This window comes from Gigantopelta aegis, chromosome 7 (assembly GCF_016097555.1).
Source record: "Gigantopelta aegis isolate Gae_Host chromosome 7, Gae_host_genome, whole genome shotgun sequence".
Taxonomy (NCBI): domain Eukaryota; kingdom Metazoa; phylum Mollusca; class Gastropoda; order Neomphalida; family Peltospiridae; genus Gigantopelta; species Gigantopelta aegis.
The window spans coordinates 30,184,791-30,190,252 of record NC_054705.1 but is presented as its reverse complement, the minus strand read 5'-3'; the positions used below and the strand labels follow the sequence as shown (position 1 = coordinate 30,190,252).

The following is a 5,462-nucleotide window of genomic DNA, read 5'->3' as shown; positions in this document are numbered from 1 at the left end:
TTGTCTGTTCGTGAAATGTTCAGAGCCATGTTTCGAAAGATGTCGGTCGTTAGGCAGTATATTGACGTCGTAAAATAGCGCGAATTACATGGTTATCGACAGGTTGCTAAGTGGCGTTTTTGATGTAGTTATGGTGTCGTCTGAAGTCTGTCGTAACATAGTCCGAGTACTATGCCGTCCGAGAGCTTTTGGACGGTAATGATCATAAACGTCCAAATGTCAGTCTAGCTCTCGAACAGCATAGTACTTGGACTACTTGTAACCACAGGCAAACAGGGCTACCATTTTTGTAGGGGTGTAGGCAGGTCCCCCCCCCCCCCAATTAAACGATTAAATATATATGGGACGGGACGTAGCCCAGTGGTAAAGCGTTCGCTTGATGCGCGGTCGGTCTGGGATCGATCCCCGTCGGTGGACCCACTGGTATACCAAAGGCCGTGGTATGTGTTATCCTGTCTGTGGGAGGGTGCATATAAAAGATCCCTTACTGCTAATCGAAAAGAGTATCCCATGAAGTGGCGACAGCGGGTTTCCTCTCTCAATATCTGTGTGGTCCTTAACCATATGTCTGACGTCATATAACCGTAAATAAAATGTGTTGAGTGCGTCGTTAAATAAAACATATCCTTCCTTCCTTCGTATTAACATTGCTGCCAAACAGCTAAATAGGGTTGCAAACGAATCAATACGCGTTTTACATGAATTACCATATTGTAGGTAGTATGACGGAAAGTAGTATGGTTTAAAGGTTTCAGGCCAGCTCATTCTGCACGAATATCTCTGTCATTATTGCCCCAATTTGAGGATTTGCTCCAACGTCTCTCGTACGCTTATGCGCGTGCGTAAGGTAATGCCAAAATTCCGTTCCGAGGAACTGGAAGCGTTTGATAGAAGCTGTTATTTATTATTAGCACACTATTTGTGTCAAATTTAGTGACTATGTAACAAACAAAATGAACGGAACCCCCCCCCCCCCCCAAAAAAAAAAAAAAAAAAAAAAAAACAACTACGTGGTTTTCAGTTACTGCAAGTGTGAATGCCCTTTCCACAGTAAAGTGCAGCGTTGACAAAACTCCCCGTCAATGGCGTGACTCGTCGTCTCTGGTTATCTAAAGATCAGCGCCGACGAATAGATCAAAAGAAGACCGGTAGGGACGGCCATATCATTAATGTGATATCCGCGGAGGAGGATGTGATAGCGATCACTATAATACTGGATAAATTTGTTGAATACAGATAACTGTATTTTGAAAGAGTGTTATAACATCCTATATGTCGAGTGCATAAGAAAACCACGTTCTGTTAACTGGGTTAGTCAAATACGAGACCTGCTTCTCACTAATGGTTTTGGTCACATATGGTATAATCAAAATGTACAAAATCGCAATACATTTATATCACTATTCAAACAGAGAATGACTGATCAATTTATCCAGTCTATGTATGCCGTATTCAACAATTCTCCAAAATGTCTGTTATACAAATTCGTTGTTAATAATTATTGCTTACAACCTTACCTTCAGAAACCTGTCGCCCTGAAATACAAACATATTTTGAGTAAATATAGATTATCTTCCCATAATCTCTTTATAGAAACGGGCAGATACCACAATATTGACAGGAATAATAGAATTTGTAGTCTGTGCAATATGAATGTAGTAGAAGACGAATATCATTTTGTTCTAGTGTGTCCTTTCTACAGTAACATAAGAGATAAATATATTAAACCTTTTTTTATTATAATAAACCATCAACATTTAAAATAACGCAACTGCTGTCCAGCGACAATTCAAAACAGCTGATTAAATTGTGTAAGTATTTGATACATGACATAATTATGTTATTATATTGTATATTATTGCTATGCATGCATTACCCATTTACTATTGACTTTTATCGATTGTAACCCGTTGCTACTTATCATTCCCAGCAATGTGCACATTATATTATTTTATATATAATATGTATGTATGTATGTATGCCTACAAAATGTATATTTTTTGGCAAAAATAAAATGTGTGTTTCAATCAATCACTGGGCAGACCGCTATCATACGCGCATTAGACGGGGTAGCGGGGTGGGGTGGGGTTTCGTCAATTACTGGAGTAAATCGTCAAATTCAGGCAAAAACGATAGATATATTTAGGCAAAATGATCTGGCCTGAAACATTTTCACTATATATTTCCACCGTTCAACAATATTAGTTGTAGTCCATTCCATGTTAAAGGTAGGGTCAACTCAAATATGAGCCTGATGTGTTGGAAAGATGCATACCCGGACGACCAACACATACTGACACTTTAACAATGAAAAACGCGTAATTTTAGAGTTAATAAAAAAACAAAAAAACATTATTATTCCTGCTAACTGGGGGAAGCCATTTTCTTTTGTTTGCAATTCTATATAGCTGTTTGGCAGTAATGCTAATAATAACTAAATGCTGTTAGCCAGATTCTGCACCCTCCCCCCTCCCCCCCCCCCCAACAAGAAGAGCCAGTACGCCTTTGACCGCGATACCCAGTAGAATCAATAGTTCTGGGGGGCGGGGCGTAGCGCGGTCGGTCTGGGATCGATCCCCGTCGGTGGATCCATTGGGCTATTTCTCATTCCAGCCAGTGCACCACGACTGGTATATCAATGGCCGTGGTAAGTACTACCCTGTCTGTGGGATGGTGCATATAAAAGATCCCTTGCTGCTAATCGAAAAGAGTAGCCCATGAAGTGGCGACAGCGGGTTTTCTCTCTCAATATCTGTGTGGTCCTTAACCATAATATGTCCGACGCCATATAACCGTAAATAAAATGTGTTGAGTGCGTCGTTAAATAAAACATTTCTTTCAATCAACCATCTGACACATACATCCATTGAAGGTTCAAGCACGTCTATCTGGGGCACATCTTCCGAATTTCCAGGCGGATTTGACTTAGACAGAGTTGAAGGGCGGGATGTAGCCCGGTGGTAAAGCACCCGCTTGATGCGCGGTCGGTCTAGGATCGATCCTCGTCGGTGGGTCCATTGGGCGATTTCTCGTTCTAGCCAGTGCATCACGACTGGTATATCAAAGGACGTGGTATGTGATACCCTGTCTGTGGGATGGTGCTTATAAAAGATCCCTTGCTGCTAATTGAAAAATGTAGCGGGTTTCCTATCCAAGACTATATGTCAAAATTACCAAATGTTTGACATCCAATAGTCGATGATTAATAAATCAATGTGCTCTAGTGGTGTCGTTAACGAAAGCAAAAAAAAGCATTAGTTTATTTTTAATTACAACAATTAATTAATAGCATATGCCTTAATCGACGCTATATGAAGTAGGTATATTACACGAAGCACAGCTTTGAGATCCTAGTCAAGGTAATACGCCACCATTTGTTGTGTCGTTACTTGCTGTAGCAGCTTAATATTATAGTCCGGTTTAGGAAATAGTTCCTCATTACAAAATACTACAAAATTCTGATATGCTTTTTGAAATCTTTCTGTGATGATTACACATAGGTTTACCTCTGTAGTATTTAAATAACTCATTGGTTTGAAGTAACTCGTTATATGTAGTACTAACTGATAACAACTGTGCGAGTCAGGTCAGATCAGGTCAGAGTGTTTAACGTGCACATTCAGAACAAGCTGTTGTCACTTTTATAACAACAACACGAGGCGGTGGTCGGGCATAGGGACCATTAATTGAAACATTTGGTGGTCGACTTATGTTGATCTTTTACACTGTACATGTCAGTTGAGAGCACTCCCTAAAATTAGTATTCACGTGACCCTCTCGACAGTTGTATTTTTCACAGAATATATTCTGACATAGAAATTGTATTGAACTGCATGGAGTAATTAATGGTGGTGTGTAACCTCAATGGACACAGGTCGCGTTTTGAAGTAATCTCGTATGTCGTATTGCTGAGCTGTACCAAAATCAGTGTCCACAATTTCCAAAAATGGCATATTTTGCCTTTTAGAATTGAACTTTTCACCTGCAAAATGATCACGCCAAGGTATGGCGTTGACAGCAGCAACAAAATAGGTTTATCCTAGTAGCACATGGAATCACGTGCTGCGGGCCCCACGCTTCAGGGGTCCCGCGGTGATGTGTCCATTTATTTTCCCCAGGTCATTTTTCCCCTCTCCCCCAGGGGATTGCAAAATATATATCCTGGGAAGGGGCCCCCGCTGTTTGTGTTACAGGCCCCGCGGATCTTTAAACCGGATCTGAAAAGCGACACATGATGACAATAATCCTGTCTGTCACCTTGTGCAGATTTAAAGTAGTCGGATGTAAATGGAGCAGAAGACGCTGTCCGTGGAAAAGAATTCGAAGAGAAACAACCTAAGGCCTTACTATACAGGTTCTCGTTGGCAGTAACAACATACACCATTGCGAACATGCATTATATAAGCATTTAGTTTCACTCCAAAATTGAGAACATATCCGTCTCAGTTTTTTTGCTATATGACCGCATCTGGCTGTAGTTCCGGTCCGAACAGGTGGTTCATAAACCTATTCACTCCGGCTGTCTCTTGCGCTATACACCCATGTCCCAAAAGGTCAATGCACAATATTACAAAATAACATGGGTAAAATACAGCCAGAAGGCTTACCATTAAACATACATATTGTTTTAATTCTTCACCATTTCCTCGAAGGGAATATGTGACCCATAACTTATGTCACAATGATCTCACTCCCGGAACTGATCTGTGTAGTGAGACCTAATTTGTTTAAGTAATGACAAATAGCAATGAAAGTGCAATACTAAACCATGTAAACCAATTGTTGTTTTGTTTGTAGAGTACATGCATGTTCGAAAATGTATTCCCGTTTTTTTTTATGGCAATGCATTACCTTACCTGTACATGTTAAAATGTGTTTGTCATAGATGACATCTCCTTCTCTCAGTAGTCGATAGTCTATGACATCGTCTTCGTCATCTTCATCTACTTCATCTACAACAGTTTCTGCGTCATCGTCGCCTTGTTTTTACTGCTTTGGATATATATATATATATATATATATATATATATATATCTTCATATATACCTGTATTGTGTAATACACCTTTTGCGAAAATTACATACAGACATCTCTCGGGAATAAACAAAAGGCAAGCTGCCGATTTATGAAGGAAGGAAGGAAGGAAATGTTTTATTTAACGACGCACTGAACACATTTTATTTACGGTTTTATGGCGTCGGACATATCGTTAAGGACCACACATATATTGAGAGGAAACCCGTTATCGCCACTTCATGGACTACTCTTTCTCGATTAGCAGCAAGGGATCTTTTATATGCACCATCCCACAGACAGGATAGCACACACCACGGCCTTTGATATACCAGTCGTGGTGCACTGGCTGGAACTAGCCGATTTGTAAAGACAACCTTTCTTTTTTCTGCTTTCATTTCCATTTAATAACGAGCCTTAAAAGATATTTTATTTTTAAGTTTTTGAGC

General features: G+C 40.0%; 1 protein-coding gene across 1 annotated transcript in view; it reads right to left on the bottom strand.

The window, feature by feature from the left end:
• Positions 1-4,904, bottom strand: part of LOC121377020 (cubilin-like) — a 49,060-nt gene extending 44,156 nt beyond the window's left edge. Inside the window, exons 1-2 of the mRNA XM_041504857.1 lie at positions 4,857-4,904; positions 1,518-1,535 (exon numbers count right to left, since the gene is read on the bottom strand). The gene's annotated coding sequence lies outside the window, so the exon portion shown is untranslated. The remainder of the gene's footprint in view (positions 1-1,517; positions 1,536-4,856) is intronic.
• Between the last annotated feature and the right edge of the window lie 558 nt (positions 4,905-5,462).